The sequence below is a fragment of the Hakea prostrata genome, unplaced genomic scaffold (assembly GCF_041222555.1).
Source record: "Hakea prostrata isolate BN-2017 unplaced genomic scaffold, UWA_Hpros_2 contig_4, whole genome shotgun sequence".
Taxonomy (NCBI): Eukaryota; Viridiplantae; Streptophyta; class Magnoliopsida; order Proteales; family Proteaceae; genus Hakea; species Hakea prostrata.
Genome location: NW_028291123.1, coordinates 535206 through 561463, shown reverse-complemented (window position 1 = coordinate 561463; position 26258 = coordinate 535206). Strand labels below are relative to the sequence as shown.

Below are 26258 nucleotides of genomic sequence, written 5' to 3'. Positions count from 1 at the left end.
TCTTCGGTGTATCCTTAGGGAAATTCCTGGGATATATAGTTTCACAAAGAGGAATTGAGGCAAACCCTGTCAAGATACAAGCTTTGATCGATAAGAATCCCCCAAAGACTGTTTGTGACATTTAGTGCTTGACCGGACGAATAGCGGCCTTGACCCGATTCATATCACAATAGAGAGAAAGGTGCTTACCTTTCTTCAAAGCCCTGAAGGATTTAAAGGGAAGGAAAGAGGCTTGATGGATGGACGAATGTCAAAAGGCATTTGAAGAATTGAAGAAGAAACTCGGACAGCCACCATTGCTTTCTCGGCCTGAGAAGGGCGAGATTTTATAGGTATATTTAGCGTCATCACAGTCGACTATGAGTGCTGTCCTCATTCGGGGAGAAAAGAAGAAACAGTGGCCCATTTACTATGTTAGCCATGTGCTCTTGGATCCCGAAACAAGATATTCGACGATCGAGAAGCAGGCGTTGGCACTGATGGTAGCAACTCGAAAGCTGAGACCATACTTCCAAGCTCACCCGATCGAGGTACTCACAAACTTCCCCTTGAAAAAGGTCCTATTCACCTGATCTATCAGGAAGGATGGTAGCATGGTTGGTCGAGTTAGGGGAATTCCAGGTGGAATTGAAACCCCGAACAGCTATAAAAGCATAGGCATTGGCCGAATTTATGGTAGAATCCACAGCTCCAATCGAAGAAGAAAAAGAACCTATCCTACCAAGTATGTGGCACATATACGTCGATGGCTCTAGCAACAAATTCAGTTCGGGGGCAGGAGTCTTGTTAAAAAGTCCAGGAGGTTTCTTGATTCGGTATGCTCTAAGGTTCACATTCACGGTGAGTAACAATGAGGCAGAATATGAAGCTTTCATTGCAGGACTTAGGCTCGCCAAAGCCTTGGCAGTAGCTGAAGCAATGGTATACAGTGATTCCCAACTTATCGTCAATCAGATAGAAGGAGAATATAAAGTCAAAGAGCCTCGCTTACAGAAGTACCAAGAGCTGGTCAGAAATCTCAAGAAACAATTTAAAGTGATAAAGGTATGTCAAATACCTCGAAAGGAGAATTCAGTAGCAGATGAACTCTCTAGATTAGCAAACGCTAAGGAAAAAAACTTGGATCCATCGGTCTACATTGAGGAGCTAAACTTCCCAAGCGCTAAGGTAAACCTCATCTCATACATAGAAAGCGACAGATGCTAGATGGACCCCATCATTCAGTATATTCGGGATAATAAATTACCCAAGGATTTAAAGGAGGCACGATCAATAAGAATTCATGCGGCAAGATTTACCATTCAGCAAGGCAAGTTATATCGAAAGTCTTTTGCGGGGCCTTTACTCAGATGTGTCGGTCCCAAAGGAGCCGAAATGGCGTTGGCTGAAGTTCATGAAGGTATCTGCAAAGCACACATGGGGGGACGGGCCCTAGCACATAAAATCCTCCGTCTTGGGTTATATTGGCCCAAGTTGGAAGAAGATTCCATGAAATACGTTCGGTCATGCAACCAATGCCAGATACACGCGAACGTGCCGAAGCAGCCTGCTACGACACTCACGTCAATTCTAAACCCTATTCCGTTTGCAATGTGGGGAATAGACCTGATGGGAAAATTCCCCACAGCAAAAGGAAGAAAGGAATACTTGATTGTGGCAATCGACTACTTCACAAAGTGGGTAGAAGCATCTCCTTTGGGGCATCAAGCACAGAAAAACAAATGGAGAAGTTTGTTCTGGAATCAATAACCCACAGGTTCGGAATTCCAAAAATACTGGTGACTGATTACGGAACTCAGTTCGATAATCCCCAATTTAAACTCTTCTACAATACTTATATGATCGATCACCGAATGTTGTCTATTGAATATCCTCAAAGTAATGATCAAGTAGAAGTGACAAACTGAACGCTACTGGATGGAATCAAGAAGAGACTAGAAAGCAATAAATCCATATGGACCGAAGAACTACCGAATGTCCTTTGGGCATATTGAACAACAGTCGAAACACCCACTGGAGAAACCCCATTGCGCAGAAGCACTTGCACCAGTTGAGATAATGGCAGGAACCATTTGGGAGCGAGAGTTCGAAGAGCAAGCCAACAAAGAAGGTTTATTGGATAGCCTGGAATTATTGGATGAAGTTAGAACAAGAGTAGTAGTGCTAATACAACAATATCATCGAAGGATAGCCTCTCACTACAATGCTCGAGTAAGAAATAGGCAGTTTCGTGCAGGAGATTTAGTTCTAAGGAACACTCTTGCATCGGACCCACGCCATCAGCGAAAGTTGGACCCAGCATGGGAAGGACCATATATGATTATCAAGCAAGTAGGCTCAGGAGCTTATAAACTGAAAGATCTGGCGACAGAGCGTGCATTAGAACGATCATGGAACACGAAGCATTTGAAGAAATATTTCTGTTGAAGTTATCAACATCTTTTTTATTGAAGAGCGTTTATCGATCTTGATCATTTGATATATAATTACTTAATGCAGAATACTGGTTTTACCCAAATCTTTTAATTGGGGGCATAGTAGAGTACATTTAGAATCAAAAGGCTTCGTGTAACACCATATGAGACCTTCGATCAAAAGGCATCGGGTAAAACCGAGTGGGACCTTCGAAAGCTTGAAATGTTCTCTGGAATTTTTGGGTAAAGGCATTGGGTAGCACCGAGTGGGACCTTCGAAAGCCTGAAATCTTTTAAATTTTCCAAGAAAGTTTTTCAGGCCAAGGCATCGGGTAAAACCTAGTAGGACCTTCGAAAGCCTTGATGAAAATTCTGCAAAATTTCTAAGGTAAAGGGCATCGGATAAATTCGAACAAGAACCTCAAAAAGCCTAGGAAGTTGTTACTTCCTAAGGTAAAGGCATCGGGTAGCACCGAGTGGGACCTTCAAAAGGCACAAGAGTGATAAAGAATTTTTCAGGGTCGGGTATATCGGATGTACACCGAATAACCATCGAAACCTTGGTAAGAATCCCTATGAAACTCTTGGGCATCCAATTAAGGCATCGGGTAAAACTGAGTGGGACCTTCGAAAGAACACAAGTTATGAGGAATTCTTCGGTGTCGAATATATCGGTTGCTCACCGATTATAATTATTGAACTCTTAGAACCTTAGAAACAAATGTTTTCAAGCTTCTGACGAATCGAATACCATCCTCAAACGCTGATCGGACACATCAAACAATAATCAATTCGACTCAGCTCAATCCGGGAACAATAAAGAAGCTTTGCAATCGGGAAGATTAATACAAAAGCAACTTTTCATTTATTCTAAGACCAGCACTATACAACGTTCGGGATATACACAATGTTACAAAATCTTGGACAAGGAACATTTCAAATTTAAAACTACGTTCGGGAGATCATATAATATCTTGGACAAGGAACATTTCTACAAAGAAAACTAGAACTCCACCAACAATTGGGAAGAGCAGCTCGAACCCACCGTCTAGCTTTTCCAGGATCCTTACCCTTTGACTGATGAAGAAACTTCATTTCGGTCGCTAAGATAAGAAGGAAAAGAAAATCTGGCGAAGAAGTTTCAAGCTCGATCCCCTCCTGTTCTTTGGATCGTTGTGGAAGAAGGATTGACGCCTTCCGGATTGACATTTGGAGCATCAACTTCTTCCTTGTTTTCTGCAATCTCCTCTGTTATTGGAGTTGCAGGAGGTGAGTCATCAAGATATAGTTGTCCGGATTAGGAGTCGGCAAATCTTCTACATCCTCGGCCCATTCGAGATGGCAGAGAAATTATGGGGAGCCGTGTCAAAATTCGAATTTCTCCTCAAGATTAATTTCGAACACCTCATTCTGGCCATCCCAATAAGCATGACCATTCAAAATATCCAACAAGTTACGAAAAGGCTTACTGCCTAAGTACTTACGAATGCAAACCTTCCAGGTTTCGGCAGGGATGCAATCAAGATCGGGAGGAACTATTTGCTTCTACAGCTCTTCCACCTTGGCTTCAAAATTATTTAGTTCCCCCGAGAGATTAATTACCCTTCACTCGAAACCACAGATTTGACCATTGGCAACATCCAGGTCTTGAGAAAGATTTAAAATCTCAGTATTTCTTACCTTTACCTCATCCTAAAGCCTATCCCGAAGGTGTGCAATCTCCCGATCCTTGGACGAAGATTCAACCCGAAGCCTGGAGAGGTCAGAATGCATCTTTCCAATCTGGTAAGCTGCCTCCACCTGTTTGTGGAAGTTATCCACGGTACTCCTGCAACAAGCAAATTTTTTGCAAGATTCAGAAAAATATACAAAAAGCGAAGAATAATCTCAAAGAAGAGACTCACATCACCAACGATTTTACAAAAACATCGTCAAGAACAGAGTCAAAAGCCTTGCTTTCTGCCAATGTTTGGGCAAGAGTGCACCACTCCAATGCCCGTTCAAAACTGCCGGTAACACGGTCAAAACGCTGCAGTTTCCAGGGAGGCCTGTAAATCTCCTCTGTAGAAAGAGGGGGAGGTTTTGGAACTGAAGAAGTCGCTTTGCCTTCTTCTCTGGACTTTTCCCGTGGTATGCGCTTCACAGACATTGTAGCAGTAGCAGAAATGCTGGAGGAATCCATTATCCAACATGATGAAGATTTGTTGTATGGTTTCTAGTTCCAGAAACGTCAGAGCTTCGCACAACCAAAACGAAAATGCAAGAAAAAAAGGGAAAGCCAAAGCATTTAAATAGACACTGAAACAGGATGATGACAGTTCAAGTTTTGGGAAATCCACCGGCAAAAGCATAACGATGGTTCAAGCTTTTGAAATCAATGGTTGAAGACTAGCGATGATTGGAATACGTCAGATGATGAATGGTGGACAATAAGCAACTTAGCGAATTTAGAAAAATGGATTCGAACACATCGCATCTGTCTACGTGCCAAGGAAGGTGCCAGTTACGAAGACGGCGAATTCGAGTGTGCAACCTTCAATCAAAGCATTTAATACCTAAGTGACATTTGCGTTTCCCAAGGAAGATAAATTCCAAGAAAAAATAAACGATTGAGATAACCGCTGGACGATTGAACGGGCAGAATCAAGGAAAGATTATTCCCGAACAAGATGGTTCTTTCAAATGCCAAAACTTTAAATATTTTGAATAGGGGGCAGTAGAAGAACAAGATAGCACAATGATAAATCCAAAAGACTTTCAGTTTGTGTTCAGATTAAGGCAAGTATGTTCAGTTAAATGCGAGTATAAGAAACAATAGAACATGCAAGGATACAATCAACAAAACTACAGCAAGCAATAAACCAAAAAAGATTTTATCTTAAAGTTTAAGACCCAAAAGGGAGGGTCTACCCTCACCAAAAAAAAAAATCTCTTAAAATTTGCAGAAGATTGAGGAACATGTTCAGGAACAACTTCGGGAGTTCTTTGTTCGGAGGCGCCCTCAGGTGTTTGTCCTTCGAAGTTTTGAGCAGTTGGAGGAGCATTGTCTGCAACCCCTTTGGCGTCCGAAGGTAAAGCAGGCTCATCATCCAAATATTTGCAAATGACACCACTAGTGGGATTAGCTGGCGGCAGATTCTTCTTTTCAGCATCCCAAGTTGGAATTGGAAGATCCAAATCCACAAAAGTCTCCTAAAAAATTAAGTCCTTGTGCTCTTCAATTGGGAAGGAATGATAGGTCGTCAGAATACTCTTCCACACGTCTTTAACACCCTCCCGATAGGCAACCAGATTATACCGATTGAGTAACTCACCGAAAGGCACGCTGTTCAAATATTTCAAGACACAAGCTTTCCGAACCTCTGGCTTCAAATCATCGGGACCTTGGGGAGAAGCAATAGCTTCCTGCTTTCCTTCCAACTTTTCCTTCTCCCAGGTAAGATCCTCGATTTGGCATTCTGAGGACCGGACACTTTTCTTCAACTCTACCAACTCTTTCCTCAAATCCTCCAATCGGGACTTAGCAACGACAAGTTACCTTGAGACAAATAAAGACGGGCAATCTCCTCCTCCAGTGCGGAAATTTCCCCCAACCTCTTCTCGGCAAGCTCATTACTAAGACAAACGTCAGCACGTAGGTGGCCGACTCTCATGTTTGCTTCCATCTCACGATGGAAATTCTCAGTAAGAACCCTGTTGTGACAATACGAAAACAAGTTAGTCTACCTACTACAGAGGTTCCAGCTGGGAAAATAGTTAAAGAATCAATACACACCTAATATTGGAGTTCAACAACTCACATCGGGCATCTAGTTCAACAACTCACATCGGGCATCTCATTCAAGGCTTTCCGATTGCACGGTGTTCGAGCATTAACAGCCCAATCAATAAATGCTTCAGTATCTAAGAGAACCGGGTCCCGAAGATTCACTTTCCATTTGGGAACATAGATTTCCCCTTGATCAACCTTGCTTCTCTTAGAAGCAGCATCATCGGTCAGATCCTTTCTCCTTTTGACAGGGGTAGTATCATCATGGGTGAATTCCTCAACTATTACTGGATCTTTTCCTCGAGCAGCACAATCCGACTTGGTCCTCAAAAGCCCCCTCGGGGAAGTAACCCCTTTCGGGGTAGCAACAGATGAAGCCTTCTTAAGAGAAGGGGCGTCCTCAGGAGCCTCTTTTCTCCCTTTCCGGGGAACTCTTTTCTCGGCAGCGGCCAAGCCTTTTTGAGCCAGAGAAAAGACAGCATTGCGGTTAAACTTGGGAGGCACTGCAAATCAACCAAAGATTGAGATCATTATAAGAACAAAGAGTATATGCATAAATAGAGTGGAATTAAAACTTTTGGGCGCTCACCATGGCTCAAAACCCAGTAGTGAAGAACTGCTTCGTTCTCCATGGCATGCCCATGGATTTCCGAACGCCAGAAAATGGCTTTGATGACCCGAACCGCCTCTTTCTCAGGGCAGGAAGGAAAGGAGAGCGATTGATCTAGGTGAAGGAGTCCGGGGTGCTCCAACTCATTGGAAATTTATGTTTGGATTTGGGAACCTTACAAAAAACAAACTTTTCCCGCCATCCTTTATTATTGGAAGGGCAGGTACCCTCTGCAAGGATTCCCCCTTGCCAATTGAGCTCAGTCTTCGGGCGTTTGGAAAAGACTACCCACCCGGGTGGATTTGATCTACTCAGTGTATAGAAATGACGAAAAAAATCTAAAGAAGGGTTAGCTCGAGCTCATGGCAGAGCCCCAGGTAACCGATTATATGCCTCCAGCTATTCGGGAGAAGCATACCAGGACAAATTTGCCAGTCGTTTAAAATTCTGGCAATCACAGAAGAAAAGAAAGGAAAACGAACCCCACTCTTGAAAGAGTTGAGGTAAAGAGAGAATTCCCCTGGAGGGTTGGAATTGAGCCTTTTGTTTGAATTCGGGATGCGAAGGATACAAGACCGCGGAATGGAATAGTCATCACAAATGTTTTTCAGGTCTTTCGCGCGAACCGCAGAAATGATATCTGAGGGCCTGGTGGAAGATCTTTTCGACGAACGGGATTTCTCCACCGTCGTCTTAGAAGCTTTTCTCTTCTTTGAGGAAGACCCCTTAGCAATGGGAGCATTGCCTGGTGCTTCTCTAGGGATGGCCGGTGCAGATCTCAACCAGTGTTCAGTGATCCTATGATCCCAATCACCGGAGAATTCAACGAAGCCAGTGTGTCACATCCACCTAGCCGGTACCCTACCTGGCATACCCAAGTGTGTGATCCACAGCCCCAAAGATCAAGTATCGAGGTAATCAACCTCCCACATAGACAATAACATAATCATGAACAATAATAATCAATGTGCAAAAGATAAACAAAAGATCCAAATAAGGAAAGAGTAATTCATATATAATCAGAGTACGAAAGATAATCAGAATGTCAAATCAAATAAGTAAAGTGAGGTGGAATCCCACTCTACAACCAGCGGAAAAGTAGTACTAAAAGAAAAGGAAAAGGAATGAAAACTAATCCCAATAGCAGGTACAATAAGTAACTAAATTGTTCTCAATCTTATAGACGACATCTCTATAAGTATAAATCTCAAAAATGGCGCAAGGGCTCTTCCACTCTATGGTCGGACTAAGCATCGTACGCAGCATAACCACCCGCGGAATCTTCAGTGTAATTGTCGTAACCGCAATCACCTTCCTGGAGATATGCCTCTTCTCCTTGCGCTTCTTCATATGAGCAGTCATGATACTCAGAACCTGTAGAGTAGTCTAACAAAACATTGCACAAAAGGAATGAGTTTCAAAGAAACTCAGTAAGGCAGTTAATCCATAAAACATAAATGGCAGTATTTCAAAGCAAAGTAAAATGCTATATGATATGAAACACATGATGCAATATGATTCTAACTCTATGTATGCTGGTCTCTATTGGCAGACATGCTTTAAGTCATAGCACCGTACTTCTTTAGGATGGTCTCATCACACAACGCCTTTTGGTAGTGGGTCCGGCATCCCTCGGGACATTCCATGGCTGGGGGTATAGGTCACCATTCTCCCACATCACCATTGGTCTAAGTACCGGCGCATGTCAGGGTCAAAGCCTAGCCAAATGCAAGTCTCCTACTCAATTACATCAAGTCAGATCCATATACGTCCATTCCTCGCCCCTGGCGATCCTTTCCAGTATCCTTCACACTAGAGTCCTCATAGTCCCTGACTACGGACTCATCAACCCTATAGGTCATCCACATATGGTAAACGGGAAGCTCTCACGTCCCCTCACGGGTTGGTTACCGGTCTTGAGCGCCCGTGAGCCCAAGTCTAACCATATGCAACCCTACCGATAAATGGTCCCCACAATGTGATTCCTGACCTCTCACGGATTGGTTACCGGTCTTGAGCGCCCATGAATCCCCATTGCTACCACAGGTCGTTCGGTCTCAATACCCCTCCGATTAGGGTCTGACATAACGGGACATCCTAGCCAAACACTACTAGACAGTCCTAAATATGTCATCCAACAGTTTAGGAAGGTGTCCAAATGGCATCTCCGGAAACATCCGATAATATTCCTGTAGTAGTCCTAGGACAGAAGTGTCAAAAGGACACCTCTCCTTTCCAAACCATACTTAATCATACACAAACATCAATCCATAACATCACATATATGGTAACTTCATATATGGAAAGAAATCAATAATAACATCCAACTTGTATATATTTGGTAAGTAAATCATACATGAGTCAATTTAATATAAACAAGTAATACTACTGATATCAAGATAGTACAATAGTAGTATAACATTGAAAGAATCTAATTGAAGAAATAAACTAACAAGATTCAAATATAGAAACTAAGATATGCAATCTATGTAGTTAAGGAAGTAACCATCCTTACCTTTTATAACTCGCAAAGGAATCTTAGGGAATCAAGTAAGATCTTGACAAAACTTGAGAAGAAGGTCCTAAACAAGTGTATACAACATATTAGGAAAGATACCTAGAAGGAAAGATATCAAAACATCCAAAACAGACCAAATATGGAGTTGCTGTACTCATTGGTTGATTGGATTGGTCTACTACCTCAGTCGACCAATGAGTCGACCAACTGAGACAGTAGCCTTCAAAAATCAGAATTTTGAGAATAAACAAACCGAATTTGGTGGTTCAAAAGGGTACTAAACAAGGGGTAAACTAAAATGGCAGCATCCTAGTATATAGAGGACTTCAAAACACTAATCTAATCAAGTTTTCAAGTTACAAGTTAGGAAACAAAAGTTACCATAATTAGATCAATCATGGTTCTTGAAGAAAAACATGGTATGATCAAGGAGAAAGAACTAGAGATTGATAGGTTATAGATCTTGTAAAGAAAACACAGCGATTGACTACTAATATGATCAATAAAATAGATCTAAGAATATCAAAATTTAAATCAAAGATGAACGAAGACAAGATCATGATTTAGATCATGATTCCTTCAAAAGCTTGCAATGATCATGATTAAGATCATTGCTTTAGCCATTAATCCTTAGGAAATCATGAGAGATAAGTAAAGAGATGTTTGCAATAGAGAATGCAGCATCTACTCTACTGTCTCAACCCAAAAAGGAAAGAAAATCAAAGATGAAGAAGAAGAAGAGAGTGTAGACATACCTTTTTGATGCAAGAGGAAGAAGATTACTTGAGTTCTTGCGAGGGATCAACCAAGGATGCAAGGAAGATGTCTTGCAGAGATCTCTGGTATGTTCCAAAGAGTTTGGAGGCAGCAAATACGAAGTAGACTCGAGATTGAACTTAAATAGAGCAAGCAAGACCTAATTAGCAAAAACAAAACCCATTGGTCGATTGGATTGGTCGACTGATCCAGTCGACCAATGAGTCGACCAATCAAAACAGCAAGACCAAAACAGGGAAATGAAGGCTCAGATCAAATCCAAACATCAAGGGGTTTTGCACACACACCAAGTGACTTACCTAATAGGTAGAAATGCCTTCGAACCATGACAGAGAGCACTCCAAGTCCATCAACTAATCCGATCTTCATCAAGATACAGTTTCCATAAATGGAACACTGTCATCAACACTCAAGGATTCAAAGCCAGTCACCAAGTCTTCCACTAGGATGGCCCATAGTTGACTTCTTGCTTTACTTCAGGTTGTCGAAACTACAAACAACAAGGTTTCCGAGTCAAGGTTAGGGCTGGGTTTCACAAGTGGGACTCCTTTGATCGGCAGATTCTTCACCCTCTACCATGCAGGATACAGAATCGTTATTTTCAAAGGTTTTACCGCTACCCATTTTTTAAGAAGTAAACAGAAAGAATCGATTGTGCGAGTGTAGGAAAAGAGAACAAAGTAAGGGAAATGGAACTTACTTGTGATTTTAGGATTTAGAAGAACAAAGCTTGAGTCGCGCAGGTTGAAAACTAAAAAACTCGAAAGAACGCAAGCTGATAAGTAGAGAAGTAAAAAGAAGGAATGAGGCATGAGGAACCTTTTATAGGTTCAGAAGACAAATGAACAAGGATATAATCGATGGATAGGGGCACATCGATTCGAAAGAAAAAGATTGGACGATTTGTAAGGTTCTAATGGTCTGTAGTCGCTGAGGATTCAAAAAACTTTCGTCATGGTGAGAAAAACTGAGATACGACGGTTCGAACAACACGGTGTAAGGTTCGCACCTCCCCGACTGCCACGTGGCCCACTATGCACAGGAAACGAGGCGTCAAAACGTTTCGATGGCACCTCGCTGGAAAGAGATGTCAGCAGCATTAAATGCGGAGATATTTTTACTTGAAAAGATATTTCATACTCGCTCATGATCGGAAAGTGTACCAGACCAAGCATTCCACACCGTTGCTTGAACGCTTGGCCTGCGGGGCAAATGATACGAGGAAAATTGCACCGAACCCATGGACCGGGTTCATAATCATCAGCCAGGTTAGACCGTAATCGGGGACCCACCAAACCCTAATTAAATGATCATAAAGGCGCCGCATTTTGGTTATCAATCCGGTAAGATCTCCCGAACCTTGCGGTAGACGAAGCTGACTTGTAGGAAGCAACTATCGGCAAAGCGGTGAGGGAATCGTGCCGCAATTGGTAACTACCTGCGTTCCCGAACATCTAGAAGGAAACCCTACAATTGGACGGCCACTAACGGAGATGGAGACTTCACTCAACGGTTGAGAATTTGAGGTAAAATCTATATAAACAAGTGATCCATTCACTCCAGAGGTATCTGAATCGTTTCCAATTTATGCATTCATTATTTAAGCTCTGCAACTTATCAGAGCTCTGGTGATTAGTTCAGGAACTAACTTAAGCTTCGGAGGTGGCCTCCCGACCCCCACGGTCGGGCCACATCTAACTCTCTTTTGCAGGCAATCATCTAGGAATCTGAAGGCTTGACAATTTCTGGGCGCATCATTGTGTCTTTTTGTCACATCCTCCCAGCCGGTACCCTATCTGGCATACCCGAGAGTGTGATCCACAACCCAAAGATCAGGTATTGAGTAATCAACCTCCCACATAAACAATAACATAATCATGAACAATAAAAATAAAAGTGCGAAAGATAAACCATAGATCCAAATAAGAAAAGGATGAATCATATATAAATCAGAGTACTAGATATAATCAGATAAGTAAAGTGAGGCGAAATCCCACTCTACAACCAGCGGAAAAGTAGTTCTAAAAGAGAATAAGCAAGATAGAATCTAATCCCAATAGCAGGTACAATAGGTAACTAAATTGTTCTCAATCTTATAGACAATATCCCTATAGGTATAAATCTCATAAACGGCACAAGGGCGCTTCCACTCTATGGTCGGACTAAGCATCGTACGGAGCATAACCACTCGCGGGATCTTCAGTGTAATTGTTGTAACCGCAATCACCTTCCTGGAGATATGCCTCTTCTCCTTGCGCTTCTTCATACGGGCCGTCATGATATTCAGAACCTGTAGAATAGTCTAACAAACATTGTACAATAAAGGAATGAGTTTCAAAGAAACTCATCATCAGTTGGTAATGGGTCCGGCATCCCTCGGGACATTCCATGGCTGGGGGTATAGGTCACCACTCTCTCACATCACCATTGGTCTAAGTACCGGCGCATGTCAAGGTAAAGCCTAGCCAAATGCAAGTCTTCTACTTAGTTACATCATGTCAGATCCATATACGTCCATTCCTCGTCCCTGACGATCCTTTCCGGTATCCTTCACACTAGAGTCCTCATAGTCCCTAACTACGGACTCATCAACCCTATTGGTCATCCACATATGGTAAACGGGAAGCTCTCACGTCCCCTCACGGGTTGGTTACCAGTCTTGAGTGCCTGTGAGCCCAAGTCTATCCATATGCAACCCTACCAATAAATGGCCCCCAGAATGTGATTCCTGTCCTCTCACGGGTTGGTTACCGGTCTTGAGCGCCCATGAATCCCCATTGCTACCATGGGTCGTTCGGTCTCAATACCCCTCCGATTAGGGTCTGACATAATGGGACATCCTAGCCCAACACTACTAGACAGTCCTAGATATGTCATCCAATAGTTTAGGAAGGTGTCCAGAGGGCATCTCCGGAAACATCCCATAATATTCCCGTAGTTGTCCAAGGACAAAAGTGTCAAAAGGACACCTCTCCTTTCCAAACCATACTTAAGCATACACAAGCATCAATTCATAACATCACATATATGGTAACTTCATATATGGAAGGAAATCAATAATTACAATCAACTTGTATATAACTGGTAAGTAAATCATACATGAGTCAATTCAATATAAATAAGTAATGCTACTGATATCAAGACAGTACCACAGTAGTATAACATTATAAGAATCTATTTAAAGAAATAAATTAACAAGATTCATATATAGAAACTAAGATATGCAATTTATGTTGTTAAAGAAGTAACCATCCTTACCTTTTATAACTTGAAAAGGAATCCTAAGGAATCAAGTAAGATCTTGACAAACTTGAGAAGAAGGTCCTAAACAAGTGTATACAACATATTAGGAAAGATCCCTAACAGAAAAGATACCAAAACATCCAAAACAGACCAATTCTAGAGTTGCTGTACTCATTGGTCGATTGGATTGGTCTACTGCCCCAATCGACCAATGCAGACAGTAGCCTATAAAATCAGAATTTTAAGATATAAAATCCAAATTTGGTGGTTCAAAAGGGTACTAATCAAGGGGTAAACTACATTAGTAGTATCCTAACATATAGGGGATCTCAAAACACTAATCAAATCAAGTCATCAAGATACAAATTAGGAAACAAAAAGTTACCATAATTAGATCAATCATGGTTCTTGAAGAATTCAAGATAGAAATCAAAGACAAGAACAATAGGAGAATGAATTATTGATTCAGGTAAAGGTATCATGAAAAGCATACTTAGATCTTCAAGAAAATAGACCTAAGAGCATAAATCTAAACAAGGAAACAAAACCTACCATATATGTAACTATCATGATTAATGAAGAAAACATGGTATGGTAGAAGAGAAACAACTAGAGATTGATAGATCATGGATCATGAAAAGAAAACACAGCAATTGACTACTAATATGATCAAAATAGTAGATCTAAGGAGATCAGAATTCAAATCAAAAGATAAACAAAGACAAGATCATGATTTGATCATGATTCCTTCAAAAGCTTGCAATGATCATGGTTAAGATCATTGCATTAGCGATTAATCCTTAGGAAGATCATGAGAGACAAGTCCAGAGATGTTTGCAACAGAGACTGCAGCATCTCCTCTACTGTCTCAACTCAAAAAGGAAAGAAAAACAGAGATGGAGAGAAGAAGAGAGTGTAGACATACCTTTGATGCAAGAGGAAGAGTTTTGACGAAGATCCGTCAAGAAAAACACCAAGGATGCAAGGGAGATGACTTGCAGAGGTCTTTGGTTCGTTCCAAAGAGTTTGGAGGCAGAAAATACGAAGTAGACTCAAGATTGGACTTAAATAGAGCAAGCAAGACCTAATTGCCAAAGACAGCACCCATTGGTCGAGTGGATTGGTCGACTGGTCCAGTCGACCAATCAGTTCAGCAACTCTTAAACAGGGAATTGAAGACCCAGATCAAATCCAATCCTAAAGGGGTTTTGCACACATATCAAGTGACTTACCTAATAGATAGAAATGCCTTCAAACCATGATAGAGAGCACTCCAAGTCCATCAACTAATCCGATCTTCATCAAGATTCAGTTTCCATAAATAGAACCCCATCATCAACTCTCATGGATTCAAAGCCAGACACCAAGTCCTCCACTGGGATGGCCCAAAGCTGACTTCTTACTTTACTTAGGGTCACTGGACCTACAAATAACAAGGTTTCCGGGTCAAGGTTAGGGCTGGGTTTTACACTTTTTTTTTATTTATTTACATGCTATGTTGTTTGGATGGCAGAAATGACATTGTTTTCTCTAACATACAACCAAATCCAACAGAACTGGAAGGAACTTAAAATTAGTCCCCCAGAACTGGAAGAGACAATACAATACCTGCCTAAGTTTAAAGCAAATTCAAAACGCATATGCCGACCTTTGACGCAAGTTACAAATGAACATACTACTACTCTAATGTGTTCAGAAGTGTATCGGGCAAAGGAGAACTGGAAAGAATATTCAACATGGCATGTGGAGTTATTAACAATGCATCAATTCGGGGCACTACAGAGTCCAAATACAATCCGATCCTGAGTCAGCTATTAAGATGACAGAGAAGATGTATCGAGTGCCATGGCATGTAGTGGATCTTGTACAACAAATTCCTGGGTTGGCTACATATTCACAATTAACCACTAGTCTTGTGTTGTAGCTTCAATGTGGCTACTTGGAAGAAACTTTGGAAGATCGATTCTAGTAGGGAAGGATAGAGAGTACAAGACTAAAACTGGGATTCTCTGATTCCAAATTGTTGAATTATCAACCCTATCTTCACCAACCTCATGATGAGAATGGTACATTCAAAAGAGTTAGAGAATTGCAATTATGGTTTCAAACCCCTAATAAAGTCAACCTTCAGGGTACTTTTTGATTAATTCGTTACAACAGTTAGGGAACTGTTTTACTGTCCTAGAAGAAAAGGGGTTGAACCTTTTTGATCCCCTAGATAGGGAAAGGGAGTGTCTTAGTAATGTCCAATTTCAGTTTGATATTTTTCAGTTTTAGATTGAAAGTATTAAGCCCAAATATGGACGATATTTAGGTTTACCTTTGTGTTAAATATGGACGATATTTTTCAGTTTTAGTTTCAGGGTACTTCCCTTTGTGTTAAGCTTCGATTTATATAGGTTTACCTCTTATTTCCGACCATCGGATCAATTCACAAGTTTTATTCATAGCCGTCTGATTGTACGATTTTTCTCCCTCAATCCGAGTTAGTGGCGATTTCCATTTAGAGCATGATTGCCCTCCCACCTCTCCCGAACTTGGTGGGAACTGTCAAGTTCCTTCATGCTCAGCACATCAATGGGTTAACCTCTGAAACCGGTCCCAATTAGGGCAATTGAACCTACCATAGTTCAGCCCAGTTGGTTATTATGTTTACTTATCACAGTTGGATTGGTAATCTAACATATCTGGAGGCACTTAACATGGAAGATAACTTTTTAGAAGGAAACATCCCAATTGAATTATCTAAACTTTCAACTGAATTTCTTGATTTAGGTGGAAACCAGCTTTCAGGAACCTTACCATCAATGTTCAACTTGACAAGTTTATACCATTTACATTTGAATGGAAATGAATTCACATGGTCACCATCAGTTGATTTTGTCCTGAACAATTCAAATATGGTGACTTCGGATATAGCAGATAACAACTTATTTGGTAGACTTCCTCATTGGATTAGTGAGCTACCTAATTTGAGAGTTCTTTCTGTCAAAGAGAATCATATTGGTGGTGAAAAACAGAATACTTGTGCCATTTGATATGGATAAGCTTAATGGATCTTTCACATAATAGCTTTTCTGGGTCAATACCCCGATGTCTCAGTAACATCACATTTGGGAGGATAAGAAGCCCAGTGGCACAATATTTTCGGTATTATCAAATCTCTGAATTCCGTTTTCATTCAAATTTAAACTTGGATGAGGATTTCATAAGTTGGGAATATGAAGAAGTAGATGGATGGTTCACTACGAAAAGTAGGTCTAATTCCTTTAAGGGTAAGATCCTTGAGATTATGTCTGGGTTGGACTTATCTTGCAATAATCTCATAGGTGAGATCCCACATGAAATAGGACACTTGACTGGAGTTCGAGCATTAAATATGTCACACAATCAATTAACAGGAGCCATTCCAATAACTTTTTCAAACCTAACACAAGTAGAGAGCTTAGATCTTTCCTATAACAACCTAAGTGGGGAAATCCCTTCAGAACTAACCTCATTGTGTGCTCTTGCTGTATTCAGTGTGGCACACAACAATTTATCTGGCAAGATGCCAGACATGAAAGCACAGTTTTCAACATTCAGTGCTACAAGTTATGAAGGAAACCCCCCTTTTTTGTGGTCCACCCTTACCAAATACCTGTTCAGTATCTGGTGGAGAACCACCCAGCATAACCATAGCAACTTCAATGGGTGTAGGAGACGAGGATGGTGTCGACATGAGAATCTTTGTTATAAGTTTTGTTGCTTCATATGGAATGTGCGTTTTAGGATTTGCAGCGGTTCTGTACATCAACCCTCGTTGGCGGAGGATGTGGTTTCGTTTCATTGATGAATGTGTTATCAGACACTTAATATGAGTGATCCATGTAATGTAAGTATGCATATGCATGCATACAGGTGTGGGCTTCATGTGGAAGATGGAATGGATGCCCCTTGCTGATCTAGAGATTCGACTTCTCCTCTTCCATTTTTTATACATGCAATGTAGTCTCCAATAGACAGAATTACTGTTTTATGTTTCAGCCCAAATGCAGTATGACTGTCGAGCTGCCTACATGGATCTTTAATCACCAATGCTCTATTCGAAGTCATACTAGATACAATGCTGGGATATACACATCTTTCATTTCGATTACTCCTTGTCATTTTAGGACTGTCTTTGGATCATTTAGCTCGTCTAATCTGAATCAAATAATTTCTCTATACTGGAGCATTTAAGGGCTTTCATTGAGCACTATCATGGCACATCAAACAATTTTCTCATAATTTGTCATGTATTGGAGCTACTTCCAAATGGACTCTAATTTGAACAATAATCCGATGGTCGGAAATAAGAGGTAAACCTATATAAATTGAAAGTATTAAGCCATATTTATCTAGCTAATCTAGTCCCTGTACTTGGAGAAACACTCCTCGATACATTGCCAATACAGGAATTGGAAAGCACATCAAAAAGGGGAAGCAAGAGATCAGAAACAGTAGATGCACAAACAAAGAACTTGATGTTTCAGTTTGATGCGTCAAAGAATTGTTCAATCTTTGGATACCTACAAAACAAAAGTCAAATGTGGGCCGACTCTTCAGTCAGGAAGCCACCTCTGATGGTTAAATCAATGAGAGCACCACCAAAGAGCCCTAGCAAGTTGTAGGGCTTAATTGAAAGATTTAATGGAGGGAAACGAGTCAATTACCTCCCCTTTGTGTTAGGCTTCGATTTATATAGGTTTACCTCTTATTGCCGACCATCAGATTCACAAGTTTTATTTGTAGTCGTCCAATTGTAGGGTTTTTCTCCCTCAATCCGAGTTAGTGGCGATTTCCATTTAAAGCATGATTGCCTCTCCTGCCTCTCCTGAACTTGGCAGGAATCGTCAAGTTCCTTCATGCTCAATGCACCAATGGGTTAACCTCTGAAACCAGTCCCAACTAGGGCAATTGAACCTACCATAGTTCGACCCAGTTGGTTATAATTTTTACTTATCATAGTTCATGTGATAAAGGGAAGAAGAGCCATCAAGACTGGGGACAATAGCATTTGAGGTAATTAATCCAATTCAAACACCAATGCACAACCATCCAACAAGATTAAGATCAAGATCTACAAGACCAAGATACGCAGGTATATTTCCAAGGTTGCATTTGATGGGGCACTTGTTGGTTCAACCTGGAGAGGATATGGAGTTGTTCACTCTCTGGCTGCCAGATGAAGGGAGGAAGCAAATCATGAGCAAGAGACTGAACTAGACCAGAAGTTTGGTGGTGTTTCTGAGGGCGGGGAGTTTGAGAAGAGGTTACCAATCAATACTAATGATTGTATTATTGCAGATCAAGTTGCTTAGGGATGCATTTGGGTCTTTTAGTGGAGATGCTGATGTACGGGGCAGAGAAACCAGTGATCCAGGTTAGATACTTATATAGTTAGATCCTTACATGCATAAATGCATTATTATTATTATTTATAAATAAGTTGATTTTATGTTAAGTATTAAAGTTATAAGTTCTAACTTAATGTTTTTGTGATAATGTAGCTGAATGGTGGTATCTCTATGGCAACAGTGCATCAAACCTTCGAAGATTGGCGATCAGGATCCTGTCTCAAACTTGCTCTGCCTTTGGATGTGAGAGGAATTGGAGTACATTCAGCATGATCTACTCCAAGAGGAGGAACCGGTTAGGAAGCCAGCGCCTAAATGTTCAGATATTTTGTCACTATAATATGAGGTTGAAGCTATAACATGTCAGGGAGAAGGCTGAGAATGATAGGCAAGACATCAATCTCGATGATATATTTGATGTGGGCGTAGATGAGCAAGATCCCCGCACTCAGTGGATGTTGGACAGGGGTGAGCCGTTGTTGGACCAACCTGGAGGGAGGCCTGACCCAAACCTAGCTCGAGCTGCAAGGGTTGATGTGGATGAGTTTATGGCCTCTCGAGAGGGTCAAGCACATGCAGAGGCAGCTGGTACTTTTGGTGAGGATTGGATCATGGCACAAGGCATGAAGGAGTGGCAGGATGACGAGGCCGAGCCACCATCAGAGGGGGAAGGGCCATGAGGGCCAGCAACAGCACAAAGGTGATTATGATGATGTCACCCTCCCGCACGGATCGTATGGTTCTTATGTTAATCCTTGGGATTCGGCGGTCGACTTAATAGGAGTGGTGGGGTCCAGGAGCTTGGATGAGTCTGTAGGCTCCACACCAGGTTATTATGGTGTCCCTCCTTCACATGGACAATATGATATGGGAATTAGTATCCCCTCTAGTACTTTGTATTATAGGCACTCGCAAGCCGATAGTCACGATACTTACTTTGACCATGGTATCGAGAGGACGCCATTGTCTGTTCAAGAGTCCATGTATTCACTTTCAGAGACATTGGCACCAACAATAGCATCATCAGGCATGCAGCACCTTCCTTGGCTCTATTCTCACTTCCCTCAAATTAGAGTTCCCTTGGCGGCGGAAGATGACCACTATAGAACTGCAGTTGATGATTATCTTGACCACTATCAGTATTGTGAGTCACAGGAGTTCGATCCACCTAGGCACAGTACTTGGAATTGAGAGTTCGAGATTTTATATAGTTGGATGACTCTATGTATTTGTACAATGAATTGTAGACTTTAGATGATTTGGTTTTTATGAGTTTTTAAATTTATAGTTTCGGGGCTTTCGCCTGCATACAATAGGACATGAGTCGATTAAGAACATTAGTTTAGGTGATGTTTTAGGTCAAAATAACACTCACAGTGTGTTTATTGGCCTCAAATTAGACTACACGTTAAATTTCGACCCCAATACCCTTCACAACAGGGGGTCGATTTTTCATCAAACCCCTACGAAATATCGGGCGACATGTCACCAGGGTCCGACATGGCGACACGAGGCGACATGTCGGATGTAGCCCTTAATTTTCGCTACTTGGAAGAACTTTGGAAGATTAATTCTAGGGGGGAAAGGACAGAGTACAAGACTAAAATTAGGATTCTCTGATTCCCAAATTGTTTAATTATCAACCATATCTTCACCATTGTCATCATGAAAATAGTACATAGAGTTAAAAAGAGTTAGAAAATTGCAATTATAGTTTCAAACCCCTAATTAACTCAATCTTTAGGGTACTCTTTGATCAATTGATCACAATAGATAGGGAACTGTTTTACCATCTGAAAAGAAAAGGGTTGAGCCTTTTTGATCCCCTAGATAGGGTGGCAATGGTTCAATGGTTCAGTCAAGTTCAATCTTAGTTTGGTCTTTTCAGTTTTAGGTTTGAAGTATTAAACCGAAACAAAGATCATTAGTAGAATTCAAGACGTTGAAATAAAAATTACCCTTTAGACAGTTAAATGAATCATTGTATTCGAAGATATTCCATGTTTTAATTTGAATAAGAAATCTTTGTCTGTGCCAACTTAAGCACACCTTTAACGACATCTTTAAGGGATTAATTTTTATATATAATTTCAATAAGGCAGAGAGATTGGTCCTTTTAAAATATCTTGATTATTGGTAATTTTGGCACCATCGAGAACTCTCAACCCTTATTATAGTGTGAATCCACTTCTTCAAGTCATATCTTTTAAAGCTAATCAATAGTCATGTACAACAATAAAAAAACAAAAATACCAAATCCAAATCCTGGGAGGCTAATACCACAATCATCAAGGGATTAATTACATCGGAAGGAAACTAGAAGGGGACTTTGGAAGGAAAAGCCTCACCTTCCCTAATTTTATCATCCAAAAGGATAAAGCATAACACAAATACAGTGAGCATCAGAGTATTACTTGACTTGAAAGATAACCCTAATCTAGAAATTAAAAATAAAAAAATAAAAAATAAAAAGAGAGAGAAGAATAATTTCTTATAGAAAAATATTATTGTCGATTTCTTCGTTTATGCGTTTGAAAGAACACAAATCTCTACTGTAAATTGTTGTCAATAAATCAAGAAAAGTTATCTTCCTTCTAAATATATGCGGTTTTATTGGAGAAATTTAATTTTGATTTGAGTAGGGTTTCTAGAAGCTCAGGCAGATGAAGAATTCCAAAAATTGAAAAAGAATGCTACTTTACTTCATCGAAGAGAGGCAACCAAGATTGCTTATGAATTACACCAGTATAACTCTGAAAGAATTAAGAAAGAATACATATATCCTTTTGATGCCCTAACTCGAATTTTGAAGCAGAGAACAGAATTGATATTAACAGAAGAATCTGATCAATCTATTAGGGGGAAAAGAAAACGAAGATGAACGCTTCCTCCTGTCTTCATGAGTATAACTACCGTGTCACCATGGTCTCAAAGAAGTTCAACCCGTCTAATTCCAATGCAAACCTGGGCATCTTCTCCGGCACAGGTGGTGGCAATTTCTTCATATTCGCCGATTCTCCGGTGGCCACCTGAGTTCCCTTTTGTTCAGCTACTCCTTCAAGCCTACTTCCCTTTTGATTTGGAGCAAAAGCAAGAGAAGAACCCAGTAAGAGCCCCAAGGACCCTGCAGCAATGGCTGACAAAGGACTGGAAAACCAATTCATGGATGATCAACGAGAATCAAAATAGAAGCTTCAGATAGATTTTAGGTCTGATGGGAAAGAAAGAAAGCCGTTTAAGCTATATATAAGGACTGAGGCGAAAGAGGGAGAGACCGAGAGAGAGAAGGTTTTTGAATTTGGGAATCAGATGGCTTGTGAACGCCGAAAGGGATTTATGGGTCTTTTACTTTTGGGTGGTATTACGTGGACCAATCACTGTGCTTTATGTGGAACGTTTCAAATGATTCATTTTTTTTTGGTAATTGTCATATAAGTCGTTTGTTCCTTGTAATACTAATTGTTTACAGGCTCATGAAGATTCTCAATGGATGGTTCAGAATTTTTCTAGCATATATAAGGATTAAAATACACCACATGTAAGGAATCCGCACGGGCTTCTTTCCTTCTCAAAGGATGTTTTTTTTTTGGTAAAAAGATAAATTTATTGAGGCGACAAAGCCAAGGGTACAGAGATACAAAGAGACTGTAACCAAGGAGAGGAAATGGGCCAATTCGTAGAAGTCGCCACCAAAAAGGCCCTCCGGGCTAAGGCATCAGCCACATGGTTGATGTCCCTAGAAATATTGGAAAATAAACATGATCCAAAGTACTGGCTTAGGTGATGGATATCCCAGATTGTAGGTTGGATAGCCAGCAGGGGAAGCTTGTTCCTGCAGTCTACTTCAAAGATGGCTTCTTGAATCCCTTCACCTAAAGTGTGGAAGAGAGCAGTTCTGAGAGCCTAAGCTTCAGCCATAAGAGGGGAAGAGGCTATACTAGGCACTGAGACCGCTAGCATAGGGGCTCCTCCATGGTTCCGAATTACAAAGCCCAATCCAGCCTGCTCGGAGCTAGGATCAAAAGCAGTGTCCACACTCACCTTAACCCAAAACATAGGGGGAGGTCTCCAGCATAGCTGTGCTGGCCTATTTTGTTGAATCTGATGAGAACCTAACTTGGCATGTCAGGTTTCTGTGAATTCAGTTGCCACCTTCCATGCATACCAACCCACTTCTTCAGGAGACCAAGACATTTTCTTAAAGATATGGTCACTACGAGCTTTCCAAAGGAACCAGCACAAATAAAAACAACATGCTTGATGGGCCTTCTTTTCTTTCTTCAAGCCTACATCCATGTTGTTTAGCTACTCAAGCCAACTTTCCAATTGTGTTTCTGAATTATTCACTCCTTTGAAGCCCAATGGGCTGCTGAACCAAGCCACCTGAGCAAAGTTACAGTTGAAAAGTATATGATTGATGGACTCAACGGTGGTTCCACATCTACCACAACTTGGGTCGATATTGAAATTTCTTCTTTGCATGGCTTCCCCTGAGGCTAGACCAGCTGCAAGTGCCCTCCACATAAAGAATTTAATTTTTGGGGCCACCAAACTCTTCCAAATGGACATCCAAGTTGCTTCAGATATTGATTTCCAGCAAGGGGAGTGTGAAGATGAAGCTTGATGGGTGATTGTCCTTTCTTGCTCAATAACGAGAGCCTTATAAATCTCTTTAACTGTATTTCCATCCTTGGCGCCCACCCAAGTGAGGGCATCATCACTGGAAAAAGCCTAAGTTGGATTTGTTGGATTCTTCTAATGTCATCTGTTTGGAATAGAGATTGAAGGATGTCCTCCTTCCACGTACTATTGGTATGGTCTATAAGTTTGAGAAACATACCCTATAGGACAACCATGGGGTTGGGGGCTTTGTATCTTAAAGTCATGGAATCCATTTGTGCTCCCAAATTAGAATTGAATCTCCTCTTTCAACTCTCCAAACTAGGTGCTTTTTTAACTGTTGAAGCCCAATTACCAAGCTCTTCCAGGCCCACGAATCTGAAGCCTTACTTTTCACCTTCAATAAGGATTTCTTTGGGAAGTACACAGCTCGAACAAAATTGCTCCATAATGAATTTGGATTATGCCATATTCTCGCAGCCATTTTGGTTAACAGAGCTATGTTCTGTAGACTTGATTGTTTGAATCCAAGACCTCCTTTGCATTTAGGGCTTCAAATTCGTTCCGAAGAGATCCATTGTGTTTTGCTTTTCTCTCCTACAATACCCCAAAAAAATCTGGCCAAAGCTTTTCTAATGTACTCATGTAGTGATTGTGGTAGCTTAAAATGTGAACATGCATATTGAGGAAGTGCAAAAGCTACTGATCTTAGCAAAACATCCCTACTTGCATGAGATAAGAGTTTGTATTTCCAACTCTCCAACCTTTGTGTCACCCTTTCATACACTTCCTTGAGTGTTTGTTTCTTTGAAGTTCCAATCTCTGATGGTAGTCCCAAGTATTTTGTTGGTTCTTTCGTGTAAGATACTTTCAACACTCTTGAAAACCACCTCTAGAACTTCATATGAGTATTGGGAATAAAGAAAATGCTTGACTTTTTAAGGTTCATTGCTTGTCCACTCGCTTTACAATATAGATCAAAACATCCTTTCAAGTTACACACTGCATCCAACTTCACTTCAGAGAATAGGAGGCAATCATCGGCAAAAAGAAGGTGGACGAGTGGGGGAGCCCTGTTCTTCACTCTAATTCCTGCAATAAGTTTTGCTTCTTCTGCTTTTTTGATAATTGAACTAAATCCCTGGGAGCATAAGATGAAGATGGCTGGGGACAATGGGTCTCCTTGTCGGATGCCACGGGTAGGAGTGATGGGCGAGCTCATAGTGCCATTGATGAGGAGCTTATAGGATGTTGGTGTGATACAACTCATTACCAAAGCCACCCATCTATCTGAGAAACCCAACTTTAATAGGATTGCTTCAATGTACTCCCATTCCAACCTATCATATGCTTTTTTCATGTCTATCTTCAAAGCCAAGAGTTTCTTCTTTCCCTTCTTCCTCTTTTTAATGTAGTGAAACACCTCATGTGCCAAGAATATGTTGTCAGAGATGAGCCTAGAAAGGATGAAAGCTGATTGATAAGGAGCCACCACCTTCTCAAGTATGTGTTGAAGTCTACTAGCAAAAATCTTGGAGATAATTTTCATAACCACACCCCCAAGGCTTATAGGGCGAAAATGCTCAGTTAGTTCAGGGGTTGGGGATTTAGGTATGAGACAAATATACGAGACATTCAATTCTGCATTAGTGATACCAGAATAAAAAAAATCTAGTACAAAGCTAACAAAATCATGATGAATATCATCCCATAGCTTTTGAAAAAAGAGAGGGGGCAAGCCATCCGGACCTGGGGCCTTTAGTGGGCCCATTGAGAAGAGTGCAGCCTTGATTTCCTATGTTGTGGGGGCTTGACCAAGCATTTGATTCATATCATCTATAACGATTGGATCCACCGCACTCAATACCTGAGCGAGGGCTTCTTGGTCATGGGCACTGAAGTGAAGGCTTCCTCGAAGTGGTCGCATAGGATTTTCTGGATATCCTCTTCATTCGAAGTCCATACTCCATCTGGTCCTTTGATTCTAAGCATTTTGTTGGCCTGTCGCCTTTGTAGAGTGCATGCATGAAAAATTTTTGTGTTTGCATCTCCTCCCTTTAACCATTCGATTCTCGACTTTTGGTGCCAAAGTTCTTCCTCTCTCTCCAATTGCTCAGCTAGCATTTCAGACAATTTGTTCACTTCTTCTTGAGAATACCTTCCATCCTCTTCTCCTTGAACAACCTCAAGTTTTTTCTTTAAGTTGGCAATATTGGTTTGTATATGGCCATATACTTCCTTGTTCCATTTCCTAAAAACAATTCTGCAGTGATCCATTTTCTCCAGTAAACTATGGTAGGGCTGCCTTGGGTATACTTTTTCCACGCCTGAGTTGCAACTTCTCGACACTGTGGATGTCTAAACTAAGCACTCTCAAACCTAAATGGTTTTCTTCCTTTACAGAGGCCTCCTTTGGCCTCAAACATAATTGGGTTGTGATCAGAACCACAAGCTCATTTCACAAAGAGAATAGCATCTGGATATTGTTTTTTCCATGCATAATTGACCAGTGCTCTATCAAGGCGAATCCCAATATTCGCAACTCCTTTCCTTCTATTTGTCCAAGTACGATTTGGGCATTTGAAACCGAGGTCAATGAGATTACAGTCATTTATCATTGCCATGAAGTCAACACACTCAAAGGATAGATCTGATACACCTCCACTTTTCTCTCCAAGTCACATGAGAATTAAAGTCTCCGATAAGCATCCAAGCTTCATGAAGATCCTTTCCCCAATTTGTTATTTTCTCCCAAACTGCTGCTCTATTAATCCTGATTGGGTCACCATAGATGAAAGAAATAAATGTAGGATCACTCTTCGCCACTGAAACTTTGGAGTTGATAACTCGATTGTCAGCAAAGATGATTTCAAGACCAACATGTGTCTTCCAGAAAATCGATAAACCCCCTGCTTTGCCTTGTGGATTA

General features: G+C 41.0%; 1 pseudogene; it reads left to right on the top strand.

The window, feature by feature from the left end:
* LOC148999458 (E3 ubiquitin-protein ligase ATL6-like) overlaps nt 1-19389 on the top strand; it is an 88222-nt pseudogene extending 68833 nt beyond the window's left edge.
* The last annotated feature ends 6869 nt before the right edge of the window (nt 19390-26258 follow it).